At 48.1% G+C, this 18,134-nt stretch overlaps 1 pseudogene; it reads left to right on the forward strand.

Moving 5' to 3' along the window:
• The first annotated feature begins 1,228 nt into the window (after nt 1-1,228).
• LOC133762128 (small ribosomal subunit protein eS4-like) overlaps nt 1,229-18,134 on the forward strand; it is a 43,867-nt pseudogene continuing 26,961 nt past the window's right edge.

The raw sequence follows: 18,134 nt of genomic DNA on the forward strand, positions 1-18,134 counted from the left end.
CAGCTGTCATCCAAGGACAAGCCGAGGGAGACCGGCGGGCGGGGAACCTTTCTACGGTCTCCTCCGGGAAAAGGGCCACCTGCCGCCCTGCGGCCGGGGGAGGTGTAGGCCGTGGGATCCGCGCACCGAATCTCGGCGCCGTGCGTCAATGAGTCCATTGTTCGCGGTGGCCGCGGAGGACCCGGCGCTATCGCCCGGGCCGCGAGTGGCTACATCGATCAGTAGGGCAGGGCCGGAGCGGGGTCCGGGCCGCGGCGTGTTGACCCTCGGAGATTATCTGCCAAGGCGCCGGGGGTTGACTTGGCGACGCGGTTATGAGCCGGACAAAGATCGTCCGCCTTCCCCGCCCCCTGCCGCCCCCTCCCTTCTCTCTTCCTCCCGGCACCGTCACCCCCACTGTGGACTCGGTGCGCGCCCCACCCCCGCCCTGCGCACCCCGCCGCGCCTGCCACCCCCGGAGTGTTTACTCTGCACTTCTCGTCTAATTGCACATTTCGGTAAATTGGGCTCCATTTCGATGCTTCATTTGCTTCCATTTAAGAGTTTTGCTCGGCCCTGCAGAAAGGAAAGAGGCTCTCAGCGGAAAGCAAATCGGCGCAGCGCGCTCCCGGGCTGGAAACCCGGTTCCTCGGCCTGGCCAAAACCCGGGGGAGGGGGCGAGGAGGGGCTTCGGGCGGGCGTTTTCTGAGCTTCGCGGGTTGGCGTTTCCTGCTGCCTGCTGCCCAAAGAACGGACCCAGGAAACAAACGCTAAGTGGTCCCTTATTATTATGATTATTATGATTATTCCTATGAGGTGGGACAAGGCTATTAGGATATATATTATATATAGTGATATATCTCTATATATTGATATATAGATAGATATATCTATATATATATAGATTGGATTGGCTCATTGTCAAGTACATCCGTATGAAAGACGCATCTCCGCAGAACCCTCAGCGGGGCAAGATTCGAGGAGGACGTAGGTGCAGGGATCATAAAACCACCGAGCGCATTACAGGTGGAACGCGTTTCCGCTCTGAATCCCGGCGGACGCCTGCGCCCTCCACGCAGCCTGGCCTCTGACAGCCCGGCGGTGATACCGAGCCATTAGGCAAGCGCCTTCCCAAGCCATTTAACAGCAGCTCTTATGGATAAATCAACAAAAAAGGCTGTAAACCAATTATAGTGTGGACAGTGAAAAAGTCGTTTATTAGGAGGACGTCTTGATAGCCTTCGCTGAGATGGGCGGTCCTCGCCTTGCCCTTTCCCCCGCTCGCCTGCACACGCGCCTGGCCAACACGGCTTACCTTGCTCTCGGTAAAGTCGTCGAAGACGCACCTCAAGAATATGTGCATCATGAATTTAAGAGGAATGTATTAGAGCATATTTATTTTTGCAATTCGGTGTTCAAAATAAAAACTTACAGCGGAGTGGGCCAGCTCAGCGTTGTAATCCATGTATGGACTGGGTGTGCGCCTTCCGTTCTAAACCTCAAGTTCATGAGCACTGGCATTTCCTTCAGCGAGTCGAGTGCAGACACGGCTTTCTCCCCGCCAGGGTCGATTGGCGCTCTCCTCCTGTTCCTTGGTGAATCCTGGGAGTCTGACCGAGTCTGACCGAGGGGCCCCGGGCCGGCAGCTGGGGAGGGAGTGTGTGTGTGTGTGTGTGTATGTGGGCCTCAGACTTGGAGTTTAAAAGTTTTCCATTGAGCCCCTGGGTAAAAACGGTCTAGTGAGGATAGGGGAGAATCGGAATTGTTTTGCAGGTAATTCAACAACCCCTCTCCCCTGCCCATTATACAGATAATGGGGCTCAAAATCAAGTTGGGCCAGCACTTCTTCTGTACCTCACTGGCTGTGGTGAGTGTGCCAGAAGAGAGGGAGCACTCAGGGAGGAGGCTCTGTGTGCTCCAGGACCCTGCACTTCACCTCCCAATGCTTCCTCCCTGCAGTGCCCTCCCCCCAGTCCTTTCTTTCTTGGTCTCTGGTTCACTTTGGGGTGCAAAGGAAAGCATGAAAAGAAGTTGGGTCTCCTAAGGATCTAAGGTCTCGGCTGCTCCCTCCCCTTTCTCCTTCTCCTCCTCCCCCTCCCCCCCATTCCCTAGGCCTCCCCACTTTGCACTGGCCTGCTCCTACCCAGGCTCCTGGTTCCAGCTCTGTTCTACAGATGCGCAGTCTCCAGAAATCCTAGCCTTGCCCACTGCCTTCTCCTTCTAAGCCCTCATAACCAGCTCCTTTCTTTGCCTTCTTCCCTGCCCCCACCACTGGTCCCTGTGACTGAGTCTTTGTTCTCCTGAGACTAGTTCCTTACCTCTAGCTTTCTGCCAGAGCCCAGAGAAGGCTTAACCCACACCGTCCAGTTCCCGGGACTTGCTCAACCCTTTGTGTTTCATGTGGCTTGTTGGTTTGAAGGAGCAAGTCTTTTCAACAATCCTGATCAAATGCCTATTACAGCCCTTACTTTGGCCCTGCCTAAATCTCTCTGTCTCACAAAAATTAAGACGTGTACATACACCCTGGTTTTAGTGGGTGATTGAGAGTTCTTGGGAGCTGAATACACCTTTTTTTTTTTTTTTAACGAGTAATTTATTTGAAAGGCAGAGTGACAGAGGGAGAGGGACAGACAGAGAAAGAGATTTTCCACCTGCTGCTTCCTTCCTCAGATGGCCACAGTGCCCCTGGGGTGGACCAGGCTGAAACCAGGAGCCTGGAATCCCATCTGATGCTGGGCATCCCAGACAGTGGCTTAACCGCTTAACCCACTACACCACAATGCTGGCCCCTATGCTTGTCTTTCAAATGTGGCTCTGCCTTGTGTCTCTTAAAAGTTACACAACTTTGCTAAGCCTCCCTGTAAAATGGGAACCATAGCAAAATCTCATGAAGTATAGTAATAATAATGGCAATATTAGCAAAACACACGGAGCAAGGCACTGTTTCAAACATTTTGCGTACATTAATCCTCACAAAAAAAATCCCATGAGCTAGGCACTGAGATCCTCACTGTGCAGTGGAAGAAGCTGAGGTACAGCAGTATTAAGTTACTTGCCCAGAGTCATAGAGAGTAAGTGGCAGAGCCTAGATCCACGGCAAGGTGACCTGACTTTAGAATCCATTCCATTGGTTATGTCAATGTACTACCTTGCTGTGCTAGGCACTCAAGCAATGTTTTTCCTTTTGGTGCAAATTCAATGTTGAATGCTCTTGGTACTTGGTAGGCGCTCCGTTAATGTTCGTGTCTTCCTTTCTCTCCTGGCGTTGCTTCGAATGCACCCACAAGCATTTAACTGTGGGTAAGGACTGCATCCAAAGGACTGCAGAGATACTGCACACAAGCCCTAGTCCAAAGACAGGTAGTCCTGGCCAGGCTATTCAGGAACCTTGAGAGGAAGCACTGGATAGGTGGGACCTTGCTTAAGTGGGCAGAGGAGTAGGACCTGGAGGAAACAGGCCCCAGCCAAAGAGTTGAAAGAGACACAGGTGTGGAGGAGGGGCAGGGCCTTCTCCTTTGCCACAGCCAGGGTGGTTGGGAGAAAGACCTGAAACTCTGAAAGGTGAGTGAGTCACAGCCAACAATGTTTTGTTAGCCCAGGCCAGGAGGTGTGAAGCCAGTGTTCCAATGACATCTTCTAGCCAGAGCCCACCCTCATCCCATTGTCTGTCTTTCTGTCATTTCTGGGTTGGAGATAAAGCTACCAGCATAGACTCAGAGGAAACCCCAAAACAGCTCAGGACAAACAAAAGTCAGTCCAGTTCCTTGGTCAGAGCAGGGCTGGAATCCTGTCCATTCCTGTTTTTGTCCAAATCAGGAAGGAAGTCATGGGCAACCTGGTCACCTTTTGGTACAGGACTCCCCCATCAGGGTGACTCCTGTGTGTGTCCCCCAAATCCAAGACCCATATGTAAAGGTCAAAACTAGACATCTGTGGGATTAAAACAGGAGGGTCAGTGCCAGACCCAGAACTGCACAAAGGAAGGCCCTCACCGTGGCTGCCGAGGCTCCATCCTCACACCCTGAAAGGGCTCATTGTGGTCACAAGATCATTGGATTTTCCTGTTAGTAATTCTCCCTATGGTAGACATGGCCTCGTAGCACGTTGTGAGGGAAAATGGTAAGGGAATACACCGTGCATGTATTTCCTGTTTTCTCCAGTTCCGTATATTCTTTTAAGATTTATTTATTTATTTGAAAGAGTTACACACAGATAGAAGGAGAGGCAGAAAGAGAGAGTGAGAGAGAGTCTTCCATCCGATGGTTCACTCCCCAGTTGGCTGCAACGGCTAGAGCTGTGCCAATCCAAAGCCAGGAGCCTGGACCTTCTTCTGGGTCTCCCACATGGGTGCAGGGCCCAAGGACTTGGGCCATCTTGTACTGCTTTCGCAGGCCATAGCAGAGAGCTGGATCAGAAGTGGAGTATCCAGGACTCGAACTGGAGGCTTTACCTACTACACCACAGTACCGGCCCCCCATATTGTTTTAGATTTCCTTTTTTATTTTATTTGAAAGGCAGAGCTACAGAGATGCAGAGGCAGAGAGAGAGAGAGAGAGAGAGAGAGAGAGGTCTTCCATCCATGGTTTACTCCCCAGATGGCTGCAAGAGCTGGAGCTGGGCCGATCCGAAGCCAGGAGCCAGGAGCTTCTTCTGGGTCTCCCATGCAGGTGCAGGGGCCCAAGGACTTGGGCCATCTTGTACTGCTTTCCCAGACCATAGCAGAGAGCTGGATCAGGAGAGGGGCAACTGGGACTTGAACCGGCGCCCACATGGGATGCCAGTGCTGCAGGTGGTGGCTTTACCCGCTAAGCCACAGTGCCATCCCCCTCCCGTTCCATATTGCAACACATTTATCTTAATGAAATCCTACAGTGATGGGGACTCCTGCTGGTGAATGCAGTAATGTGGATCATAGGGCTGTGTTTCTGGGGAGATGATTCACGGATTGTGCGTATCAAATCACTGGAATGCTTATAACATGCAATGTCTGAACCCGACCCCAGACCTACTGAATGACAATATGGAGGGAGTATTTGGGAACCTGCATTTAAAACATGGTAATTCTTATGCACCCTACAAATTGAGAATAATAACATCCATGACATTTTAGCTATAATTTATTTGATGTATATGGAGACTCTTATATACTCTTAGTAGATGGACATACAAGCAAACATATGTATCTATGCCATTGGTTGTTGTGAAGTTCAACTAAACGTTGGGAAAATATGCAAGACAGGGCAGAAAGCAGTGGCTCAGGAGATGTCTTTGACTCTATATGGACAAAACACACGTGCGCCCTTGCCATTTTCATAGATTTCCCTTTCTCTCTTGCACATCCTTTCTTCCTTTATGTGACTAAGGCTTTAGAAGGGATTAGCGTGATCTTATTATTGTGCTTACCTGGCTGGAGCCCTTTAGAAACAGCGAGGCTCTCCTTGGGCTGTTAGTGTGGCTCTGACATGGGCTCTGTGGGGCTGAGTGGAGCATTTCCAGCCCCAGTAGCTAACACTTAAGGGCAAATAAAGGGAGGCAATAAAACCAAAGCAAATTGATCCATCTCTAGGCAGAACCATTAGCTTGTGTCTTAATGCAATACTCTCCCCACTTTGAACACGACCAAATAGCTTCCTTTAAAGGTAAATGAATTTTATATAATTTGCAGCTAATTCCATTTAATTCTGCCCACATGAGCATGTGATAAGGGAATGTTAAACTGGTTAACAACAACAGGCTAAAAGGGGTGTGCAGGAGGAGCCAATATTTGATTTCCAAGCCCTCTGGCTCAACGCTGAGAAATCCAGATTACTAGGACTGTGTTGGTTTCTTGGTTATTTGCTTTCTGTTCCTGGGTAAAGGGCAGTGGGAAAACACTGGGATCCCATCTGTCACAAGGAGGCCGGCACAACAATAACAGCTACTTTTTTTTTTTTTTTGTAAAAATCATTCTTGGTCTGACAAACTCCTTGTGGAGTGTAGGGAATCAGAGAGAGTAAAAATAATAGAATCAATACCAACTTTGTTATCTAGTAACTTAAACAACCCTTGCCTGCTGGGATGGCAGAACAGGCTTTCTTATCTTGGAAACAGGGAAACTTTCTGGATAGTAAATTATTTTTCACAAAATGTTTCTCACCAGGTTAGGTTCCTAGAGAAAGTGCCCTGGGGTAGGAAGCATGCCAAGTTCTAATCACATAGAGACATTATTTTAAAATATGGGAAACAATTTGGGTGCTTACATCTAATACATATTATTTCTTCATTTTATTTAGTAGGATGTTAACTGCTGTATGATTGTTTGAACGTTGAAAGCTTTACATTGGAAATTCACATTAAACACCTGGTCCACCTGGTAGACTTGGCCTTCTTACCTATACCAGTAGGTCAACACTTGACCCACACTGTGCTCTCCTGAGAGCTTTTGTAATTCCCACTGGAATCAGGGAATGCTTTCTCTACTGAACAGTCTATCTGAAAAAGCAGTCAAGAGTGGGACTGGTTTGACTTGGTTTGGCTGCATTTATTTCTTTGCTGTACATGTTGATGACATATGTCTTGGTTGGAGGAGAGCTGTCTCTTCCACAGTGCAGGTGTGTACAGGTGTATAGAACAGCAATTAACTAGTACACCCACCCACCCCTGAGAGACAGTTTCGTCCAGATTCATTCAGACAATTAAAGGTGAAGTAGAAGCCAAGGACTTCAATGACCAAGTTTGCTTTTGCTGCTCCAATTCATAGCCAAGGTCAGCATTTGTGTGGTGAGCTTTCAGTTCAGAACCAGTTGTTTCATGTTCCAGTGTCCCTGTAACAGGGTCTTTAGAGAGTCCTTAAGGTCACCAACAGTCCAGCCCAGGTATACAAACCAAAACAACCTATGTTTCCCAGGCTATATTCATGATTGGCTGGCATATAAACTGACTTAATTCCCATTGGTTTCTTGGGGAAGAGGCTCACATGGACGTGAAATTCAATGTAGAGGGAGAAAATATTTTTTTCTTTTTACTAATGCTGTCCTGTGGAACATAATCAATCAGTATTGTCCACTTCATTTACAAAGCAATTTATTAGACCCTGCCAGCATGGTCACAGTCAGACTGCGGGTTTCTGCAAGTTAGAGATTGCCATGAATGCAGACAAACAGCCGTGTTTTCTTACCTTCCAGCAAATTGTGACAGGTGATAAGACAGAAGCAAACAAACGCCTCCCACCTGCGCCTGACCTAATCTGTCTCCTGGCCTGTCATGGCACTGAATTTAGATTTTTCTCAAGCAAGTGGAGTGACATTATTTGCCTTTTTGTATTTATATAACCAGTAGCCAAATTTAAGTATACTAACTAGAGAAATTCACAAGGAAAAAATACTGGAAGACCTTCTTCTTCTTTTTTCTCCAGCCATGTTTCCTTATGAACATCCTTCCTGTAAGTCTCTCTACAATTTTTAAGTGTTTCATTTTGGGGGCTGGAGCTATGGCACAGTAAGTTAATTCTCTGCCTGAGGCGCTGGTATCCCATATGGGTGCCGGTTCGAGTCCTGGCTGCTCCACTTCTGATCCAGCTCTCTGCTATGGCCTGGGAAAGCAGTAGAAGATGGCCCAAGTCCTTGGCCCCTGCACCCGCATGGGAGACCTGGAGGAAGCTCCTGGCTCCTGGTTTTGGATTGGCTAACCCCTGCCATTGTAGCCATTTGAGAAGTGAACCAGTGGATGGAAGATCTTTCTGTTTCTCCCTCTCACTGTCTGTAACTCTACTTCTCAAATAAAAAACTAGAATCAAAAGAAAGAAAGAGAGAGAGAGAGAGGGAGGGAGGGAGGGAGGGAGGGAGGAAGGAAGGAAGGAAGGAAGGAAGAAAGATTGATTCATTTTGGTGCCAAAAGTGTGGTCAAGAAGGTTAAGCCCCCACTTGCAGCACCAGTATCCCATATGGGCATCAGTTTGAGTCCCAACTGCTTCACTTATGATCCAGCTCTCTACTGTGGCCTGGGAAAGCAGCAGAGGATGGCCCAAGTCCTTGGAACCCTACATTCTGAGTCCTTGGGAGACCTGGAAGAAGCACCTGGCTCCTGGCTTCGAATTGGCTCAGCTCTGGCCATTGCAGCCATTTGGAGGAGTGAACCAGCGGGTGGAAGACCTTTCTCTGTTTCTCCCTCTCACTGTCTGTAACTGTACCTCTCAAATAAATAAACAAAAATCTTGGAAAGAAAGAAAGGAAGGAAGGAAGGAAGGAAGGAAGGAAGGAAGGAAGGAAGAAAGGAAGAAAGGAAAGAAAGAAAGACGAAGGAAGGAAGGAAGGAAGGAAGGAAGGAAGAGTTTCATTTTGGGGCTGGCGCTGTGGTCTAGAAGGTTAAGCCCCCACCTAAAGCACCAGTATCCCATATATATGTGGGTTTGAGTCCCGATTGCTCCACTTCTGATCCAGCTCTCTGCTAATGCACCTGGGAAAGCAGTGGAAGGCAGCTCAAGTGCTTGGGTCCCTGCATCCATGTGGGAGACCTGGATGAAGCTCCTGGCTTCAGATCTCTCTTTCTCCTCTCTCTGTAACTTTCAAATAAATAAATAAATCTTTTAAAAAAGAGTTCAGTTTTACTTGAAACATAGAGAGAGAGAAAGAGACAAACATTCTCCATTTGCTGGTTTACTCCTCAAATGCCTGCAATAGCCAGGGCTGAATAAGGCCAAAGCCAGGAGCTCAGAACTCAATCTGGGGCTCCTATGTGGGTGGCAGGGAGCCAAGAACTTAACCCATCACCTGTTGCCTCTCAGGATGCTGGACAGAAAGTGGAGGCACCAGGACTCAAACCAGACACCCCCATATGGGATGTGGCATCCTAAAGAGCAACTTAATCACCAGGGCAAACGCACACTCCAGTCCTAGAATCTGATAGTAGCTGGTGGTACAGCATTTTTCTCTTAAAAAAAAATGACCCTGGGAGGGTTAGTGTGTGGCATAGTGGGTAAAGCCACTGCCTGCAGTGCCAGAATCACATAAGGGCACTGGTTCAAGTCCCAGCTGCTCTACTTCTGATCCAGCTTCCTGCTCATGGTCTGGTCAAAGCAACAGAAAATGGCCAAGTGCTTGAGCACCTGTCACCCAGGTGGGAGACCTGAAAGAAGCTTGTGTTTTGGCTTTGGCCCAGTCCAGCCCTGGCTGTTGCAGTGGATGGAAGATCTCTTTCCCTCTCTCCCTCCCTCCCTCTCTCTCTGTCTCTCTCTGTCTCTGTCTCTCTCTCTCTCTGTAACTCTGCCTTTCAAATTAAAATAATGACCCTGAAAGGGATGGGCATTTGTTGCAGCAGTTAAGATGTCTCTTGGGATGCCTGCATCCAACATCAAAGTGCCTGGGTTTGAGTCCCTGCTCTCTTCTCCATATTCTCCATTCCAGTTTCCTGCTGGAGAGATGGAAGATATTCTCTCACTTGCTCGCTCTCTCTCTCCTCCTTTCAAATAAAGGGAGAATAAAGAAGTAAAGGATTTTAAAACTCCCAAATCAGATTCTATGACTATGGTTCTGATTATTGCCTGATATGTGGTGAGAAAAGACCTGAGCTGCTTTATGTATGTATGTTTCTGCTGAAAAAATAATTAACCAGGTTGACGGCGTTTCAACAGAGAGGCTTTTCTCCCTCTGTGTGTTGGGTAAAAGGACAGTTGGAATGGTTTTGTGAAGAGGTAGATAGGCACACAGCCTGACCTATCCCTCATTCCCTGTCTAATTCATGCTCCAATTTTCTACAAAAACACACCCCCAAAAATCAATTTTACTATGCTTCCAAGACAGTCACTAATTAGGGCAATAGAAACAACTTGCACTTTTGCACCAAATTTTGTCCAAAAGTCTCAAATCTATCAGCTTACTAGGTGTTTCACAAATCTTCCCCCTCTCCCCCCTTGAAGGAAACTTGAAGCACAACTTCAGTTATACCAAGGAGTTGTGCGGGTTCTCTCTCTCTCTGATGTCTGGCAGGAAATCTATGTTCTCCAATTGGTAAGCAAAGGTACTGAAGTTCTGACACTGCTCTTTCAGTCAAGTTGCTCTGTAAGATTGTAATGGCGAGTGTGCATTGAACCCAGCAGGACATCTGCATATCAGAGTGCCTGGGTTTGATTTCCAGCTTTGGCTCCTGGCTCCAGCTCCCTGCCAATGTGCACCCTGGGAAGCAGTGGTGATGGCTCAAATAACTGAGTCCCTGCCACGCATGGGAGAGACTTGAGTTGAATTCTAGCTCCCTGCTCTAGGCTCTAGCCTGGCCCCGCCCTGGCCATTGCAGGCATTTGGGGACTAAACTAGCAGATGGGAACATGTGATTTCTCTCTCTCCATCTTTTCACAGATTTCCACCCAAATAAATACAAATTTATTTTTTAAAATTGTAAAAAGAGTGTAACGAATGCTATGACTTTTTTCCCTAGAAAAGCACACACGTGTGCATAAACACATAGCATGCTGTGTGAGATTTCAGCCATCTAGAGCTCCTCACCTCCCAGCCCACGGTCACCATCCTTGGCTAGGCAAGGTTTGCCTGGCCCTGGTCCGTGCCAAGCTACCCATGTTCTCTCTGCTTTTGAAGATTTGCTTGATGGCATCTGGGACTTTCGTTGCTTCCTTGTAAATATTCACACTGATCCTTGCATGTTTACCTGGTTGGATGTTCAGGCTATTACAGAGGATAATTTATATATATATATATATAAATATCTAATATATATATATATATTAGATAATTTTTTTTGAGAGACAGAGAGAAAGGTCTTCCTTCCGTTGGTTCACTCCCCAAATGGCTGCTACGGCTGGCGCTGTGCCGATCCGAAGCCAGGAGCCAGGTGCTTCCTCGTGGTCTCTCATGCGGGCAATCCTCCACTGCACTCCTGGGCCACAGCAGAGAGCTGGACTGGAAGAGGAGCAACCGGGACAGAATCCAGCGCCCCGACTGGGTCTAGAACCCAGGGTGCCAGCGCCGCAGGAGGAGGATTAGCCTAGTGAGCCACGGCGCCGGCCCCTATACTGGATAATTTAATGCTCAGTTTTGTTTCTGTAGTCCCCTGGTCCATGAGTTTCAGGAACATACTGAAGGTCAAATGGTGGCTTTGGAGAATGTGGCGGTGTAATTCTGAGAGTGATTAGAACTTCACAGACTTACAGATGCACTGAACTGTGACATCGGTCTGTTGCCATCAAAGGCAGTTTCGCTTAAGATTGTTCTTTCCTTCCTTCTCTTGTCTAAACAGCTACTCTGTGACAGGCACAGGACCAGGCTTTGAGGATTTCAAGGAATCAGACGCGATCCTTAGCCTGGGGTCTCAGATGCCAGTTGTGTGAAGGAAGCGAGTGTTTGCATGCACACACAGACACACATAGATATATGCCCAAGTAGACACACACACAGATACACACACAGGGATACACACAGACATACACACACATAGACACAGACACACACACAAATAGACACGGACACACACACAGACACACACAAATAGACACGGACACACACACACAGACACACACAAATAGACACACACAGGGATACACACAAACATACACACACATAGACACAGACACACACACAAATAGACACGGACACACACACAGACACACACAAATAGACACACACAGATGCACACACATAGACACACACATGGACACACACAGACTTGCATGCACACACAGATACATAGAGACACACACAAATAGACATACACAGACACACACAGACATACACACAAATAGATGCACATGGACACACATGCACATACACACATAGACACATACACAGACACACATATAGACACAGAGACATACACACACACATAGACACACACAGATATACACAGAAATAGATGCACACAGACACACACAGACACATACTGACACACAGGCACATACACACATGTAGACACAGACATACACACACACACAGACCCACACACAAGTAGACACACACAGACACACAAACATGTAGACACAGACACACACGGTAAAGAACACCAGATGCCCCTAAAGTGTGGCTCTTCCACTCTGGTTGGAAGCTGGTGGGCTTATCGCTCACACACAGGCTCCCTGAGGTTCCCTGGTGGCCCAGTTCTGGGTTATTTCTTGAAAGCACAGAGGGTGTGGCTGTGATGCGTCACTGACTAGCAGTTTGCCTTTGGACTTTCAGCTGACCCTGGTTCTAACTGATCACCCGCCAAAATGGCAGCTCGACAAGGGGCTAAAAGTGCAAAGTCTGGAGCTGGACTATCCTGGTTTGAGTCCCAGCAGGACCACTTACTTGCTGTGTGGCCTTGGGCAAATTCCTTAACCTTTCTGTGTTTCGTTTTCTTCCTCTGTAAAATGGAGATAGAGATAATGAACTTGAAAAAAAGTGCCTTGAAAAGACCATGGCCGGCTCTTCATTCATTTAGTCAGAGTGCACACATATTTACCGAGCACTCACCCTGTGCCTGACTGCTAGGGACAGAGGAAGCGGTAGGAAAGATGCAGTCCCTGCTTTATTTATTTTTTACAGACTTATTTACTTATTTGAGAGGCAGATTTGCAGAACGAGGGAGAGACCCACAGAAAGATCTTCCTACCGCTGGTTCACTCCCCAAATGCACAAAACGACTGGAGCTGGGTCTATCTGAAGCCAGGAGCCAGGAGCTTCTTCCAGGTCTCCCAGATGGGTGCAGGGGTCCAATCACTTGGGCCATCTTCTACTGCTTTCCCAGGTGCATTAGCAGAGAGCTGGATTGGAAGTGGAGCAGCCAGGAAATGAACTGAACCTGTGCCCATACGGGATGCTGGAGCTGCAGATGACTGTGCTACAGTGCTGGCCCCTCCCATAAACTTTTCTTTGCTAACTCTATTGACTCCTATTTCTCTTTTCCCATTCAGCCTTTCAATGAGCTCATCGATCCCTAGCTCGCTAGCTGTCCGCATGCCCAGCCCTGTTCTCTCATCTTCAAACATGGGTGGGCCTCTTGAATTTACAGTGCCCACTGGCAAGGTTTGGATGTGGGTTGTCCACCAAGGGTCTGTGTTCTGGAAACTTGGTCCCCAGTGTGGCAGTGCTGGGAGGCAGTGAGACCTTTAAGAGGTGGGTGTGGGGACAGCATTTGGCACAGCAGTGAAGACATAGCTCAGGGTGCCTGAATCCCGTATTGGAGTGCATGGTTTGCAGCCCACAGCTTGCAATCCAGATTCCTGCCGATGCACACCCTGGGAGGCAGCAGGCGACAGCCCAAGTGTTGGGCCCCACCACCCACAGGGGATATCTAGATTGGGTTCTGGCTCTTGGCTTTGGCTTAGTCCAACCCTGGCTGTTGCAGGCATTTGAGGAGTGAAACAGAAGATGGTCTCTCTCAATCTCTTGATTTTTCAAATTGAATTTAAGTAAATAAATAAATGAAAAATTTAAAAAGGGGTGTGGCCTAAGGTCAGGTGTTTGGTGCCATTTAGATACTGTTAGGATGCCTTATGGCATAGTAGGTTAAGCTGTCGCCTGAGGAACCGGCATCCCGTATGGGTGCTGGTTCAAGTCCTGGCGGCTCCACTTCCTCCACTTCCTATCTAGCCTCCTGCTAAGGGCCTGGGAGAGCAGTGAATGATAGCCCAAGTGCTTGGGTCCCTGTACCCACGTGGGAGACCTGTAGGAAGCTCCTGGCTCCTGGCTCCTGGCTTCTGTCTGGCCCAGCTCTGGACATTGCAACCATTTGAGGAGTGAACCAGTGGAAGCAAGATCTCTCTCTCTCTCTCTCTCTCTCTCCCTCTCTGTAACTCTGCCTTTCAAATAAAATAAATAAATCTTTACATAGAAGTTTATAGGTTTGAGTTAGTAAAAAATCAGTCCACATGCTTTAGCCTGGAGAAGTGTGACCATAAGACAGCGGGTTCCAGAATGTCCATTACAAATCCGGAAAGTTATGTAAGGGTTCTTTTTTAAGGGCCAGCATTGTGACACAGGGAGTTGAGCTGCTACCTGAGACACTGGCATCCTGTATGAGCACTAGTTCAAGTCCCAGCTGCTCCACTTCCGATCCACCTCCCTGATGATGCTCCTGGGAAAGTAGCGAAGGCTGAACCAAGTGTTTGGGCCCCTGAAACTCACAGGAGAGATCTGGATGAAGCTTCTGGCTCCTGGCTTTGGCCTGGCTCAGTCCTTGCCATTGTGGTCATTTGGGGATGGAAATCTCTCTTTCTGTGTCTCCCTGCCTTTCTGTAACTCTGCCTTTCAAATAAATAAATAAATAAATAAATAATAAATCTTTTTAAAAATATTTATTTTTTTATTTACTTACTTAAAGGGCAAAGTGATGAGGGAAAGACAGAGATAGAGAAAGAGAGAGAGGGAGAGAAATCCAACTTGGGTCCATCGGTCCACTCCTCAGAGGATGCAGCATCCAGGGCTGAGCCAGGCTAACACCAGGAGCCAGAACTGTCTCCTGGTCTCTCCATGCACTTCCACTTCCCTCACAGGTGCATTAGCAGGATGTTGGATAGGAAGCGGAGCAGCCAAGACTAGAACCAAGGCTTCAATATGGGATTCCAGTGCTGAAAGCAGCAGTTTAGCCCACTGCACACATGGCTAGCCTGCATGTAAGAATTCTGAGTAGAGCCTGCACCTGCCCAGTCTCCGAGCAGGTGCCACAATTCACCTGAAGTCCTCCACTCCTACCTTACACCCAGCTCCATGGGGTTCCAGACCCTGTGTATTCCTCCTCTTAAATAGCCTTTGACACAGCCAACGCCTCTTCCCAATGTCCTTGGCTTCCACCTTAGCACAGCTTGGGTCTCAGCCAGGTGAGACAAGTTCTCACAGCGTTCACAGCACTCTCTCTGCCTACTTCTGCTTCTTCACCCTTAGCCTGTGTACCTTATCACCAGAGTTACTTTGTTTCACAGCATCAATTTCCTAGATTTCTTAATTAGAGAAAAGAACTGCATTGCTTAGAGAGTGAAGTCAGCCCCTTAGCCGAGCACATCGAGGATCTCATGCTTGGGCAGCAGCCCCGCCCTCAGCCTGACGTCAGTGACTCAGAGCCATTGTCTTGCCCAGGATTTTTTGTTTCATTTTTGGTTAACACTGAATTTTGCACATTTGTAGGGGTACAACATGAGACTTCAACACACATACACAGCGTAAACTGATCAAATCAGGTCATCTGTGGTTGCATTTTTCTTTATCCTGTCTTTACATTTGGAGCCTTTGTGTGGTTCTATTCCAGTAAGTAATGAATTACTGTGAACTATGACCTCCCACTGTGCCATGGGACACCAGCACTTACCCTAGCTGTATTTGGTGGCAGTCATGCAACCTCGCTCTACCCCTTCCCCGCAAAATCTCTTTGGTTCTTGCAAATGGTGCTGAGTCCTCTTGGCACTGTAAGATACTCATAATTTTTTCAAAGATTTATTTATTTGAAAGGCAGAGTTGCAGAGAAAGGGGGGAGAGAGAGAGAGAGAGAGAGAGAGAGAGGTCTTCTATCTACTGATTCACTCCCCAGATGGCCAGAACAGCTGGTGCTGGCCAGGCTGAAGCCAGGAGCTTAGAACTCCATCCAGGCTCCCATGTGGGTAACAGGGGCCCAAGTACTCATATTTTTAAAAAATCTATATTATTTATTTGAAATGCAGAATAACAAAGGGAGAGGGAGAGAGAGAGAGGAGAGAGAGACAAAGGAGAGAGAGAGAGAGGAGGGGGGAGAGAGAGGAGAGGGAGAAGGGAGAGAGAGAGAAAAAGGAGAGAGGAGAGAGAGACAAAGGCGAGAGACAGAGGAGAGAGAGAGGGGAGAGAGAGGGGAGAGAGAGAGGAGAGAGAGAGAAGGGAGAGAGAGACAAAGGGGAGAGAGAGGGGAGAGAGAGAGGAGAGAGAGAGAGGAGAGAGAGAGATCTTCCATCTACTGGTTTGCTCTGCAAATGGCCACAAAGGCTAGGGCTGGGTCAGACTGAAATCAGGAACTCCATCTGGGTCTCCCCTATGGGTAGCAGGGGCCCAAATACTTGAGCCATATTCTACTGCTTTCCCAGGTATGTTGTCAGGAGGCTGGGTCAGAAGCAAAGGAGCAGGAATTCAAATAAATACTCTGATAGGGGATGCCAGCGTTGCCTGTTGCACCACAACACTGCCTCAGTACTCATAAATTTAAAAGCCACACCTATGCAATTCTATGAGGGTACTTGAAAAAGTTTGTGGAGGGGGAGGCATTTGGCCTAGCTGTCAAGATCCTGGTTAGGGTGCCCAAGTCCCACTTGCGAGTGCCTGGGTTCAAGACCTGGCTCTGGCGGTGTGGACCCAGGGAGGCAGCGTGATGGCTCCAGGTCTCTGCCACCCATGTGGGACACCTGGATTGAGTTCCTGGCTGCCAGTTTCCCAGCCGCCACCTTCCTCTGTGTGCTGCTGTGGGCACTTGCAGAGAGAACCAAGAACTGAGATCTTTCTGTGTCTGCCTCTCAAAGAAATGAATCAAAGTTGGAGGGAAAAAAAAGTTTGTGGAACATGAAATTAAAAGGTAAGTGCATTTAGGTACAAAATTTTGAAATCTGAGAAATTTTTTCCCTAATGCGTAGTTTCCAGGAACTTTGACAACCCACGGTATTTCCTTGAGCTTAGCACACAGCGAGCGCTATGTAAACGTCCCTGCCTACCCCCTTCCCACTCCCTTTCTCATACTCCTCACGCCAGTGTGCGGTCACTACTGTGCTAACTACTGTCCATTTAAAGGCGAATTCGACACAATCACGGTTTTCGTTCTTTCAGAAAATTCCCATAAAAATAGAGGTTTGTTACTGAGTGCTGCTTTCCCTGCGCGTTTTTCTTTTCCAAGGCAGAACAAGTGTGAGGCTCTGAGGGCTGGAGGGGTTTGAAGGTCCAGGGTTAAAGGAGGTGGAGAGGCAGGTGGGGCGGGAGCAAAGAGAAGCAGGAAACAGTTCTTCCAGGGATTGATTTTTACACTCCCCCCAGCCTCTATCAATGTTCCCTTCTCGGATCTGGTTAATTATCAATTTTTGTGAGAAAGCAAAGCTGCCTTGCTCTTTTTGAAAGGGCCAGGCAGGCTGTGCCCGATGCGCCTTCGCTTCAGGGAAACGTTTGCATCTTGCTGAATCAGAGGATGCGCTCCTGCCTCTGCATGTTCTGTGTGCCTTACATGGTGCAGGCAACTTATTTTATGTTTCTTTTTTTTAAAAAAGATTTATTTATTTATTTGAGAGGCCGAGTTACAGACAGAGAGAGGGAGAGACAGAAAGAAAGATCTTCCATCTACTGATTCACTCCCCAAATGGATGCAATGGCTAGAGCTGCGCCAGACAGAAGCTAGGAGCCTCCTCTGGGTGTCCCACATGGGTGTAGGGGCCAAAACACTTGGGCCATCCTCCGCTGCTTTCCCAGGCCATAGCAGAGAGCTGGATCAGAAGAGGAGCAGCCAGGACATGAACTGGCACCCAAATGGGATCCTGGCATGGCAGGCAGAGGATTAAGCCACTGCACCACAGCACCAGCCCTATTGTGTTTCATATTTACCACCTTTTAAAATGTGTGTTTATGTATTTTCATCTACTTGAAAGACAGAAAGAGAGAGAGGGAATGAGATGAAAAGAGTGAGGAAAGAAAGGAGGGAGGGAGGGAGGGAGGGAGGGAGAGAGAGAGAGGGAGAGAGGGAGGGAGGGGGAGAGAGAGAGAGATTCCATCTACTGGTTCACTCTCCAATAGCCCACATGGGCTAGAACTATACTGGAGTCTGGAGCCAGGAACTCAATACAGGTTTCCCATGTGGGGCTGCAGGGACCAGCTACTTGAGTTATCACCTGCTGCCTTCCAGATGCACATTGGCAGGAAGTTAGAACCAGGAGTGAACCTGGAACTTGAACCCAGCCGCTCCGATATGGGATGCAGGTGTCTTAACTGCAATGCCGAACACTCAGCCCGCCCGCCTCACTTTTTTGCTTTCTTATTCTTCCCTCTGAGGTTACTGTTCTTTCAGAGATGGTACATGGGTATGGAGATGCTCTTAGTTTTTCTATGCATTAACTGTTTTGAGTTTCTTCACAAAAACATTGTCAAGGTGCTGGGTGTTCTCTGTTTCTCCCTCCAAGGCCACTTTTCTGCTTTCTCCCTACTGCTCTGTGCTCTGGGCATCTGTCTTTCTGTGCTACACCAGTGTGCTCTTTCCCTCTCTCGTGT

The sequence above is a fragment of the Lepus europaeus genome, chromosome 6, assembly GCF_033115175.1.
Source record: "Lepus europaeus isolate LE1 chromosome 6, mLepTim1.pri, whole genome shotgun sequence".
Lineage (NCBI taxonomy): Eukaryota > Metazoa > Chordata > Mammalia > Lagomorpha > Leporidae > Lepus > Lepus europaeus.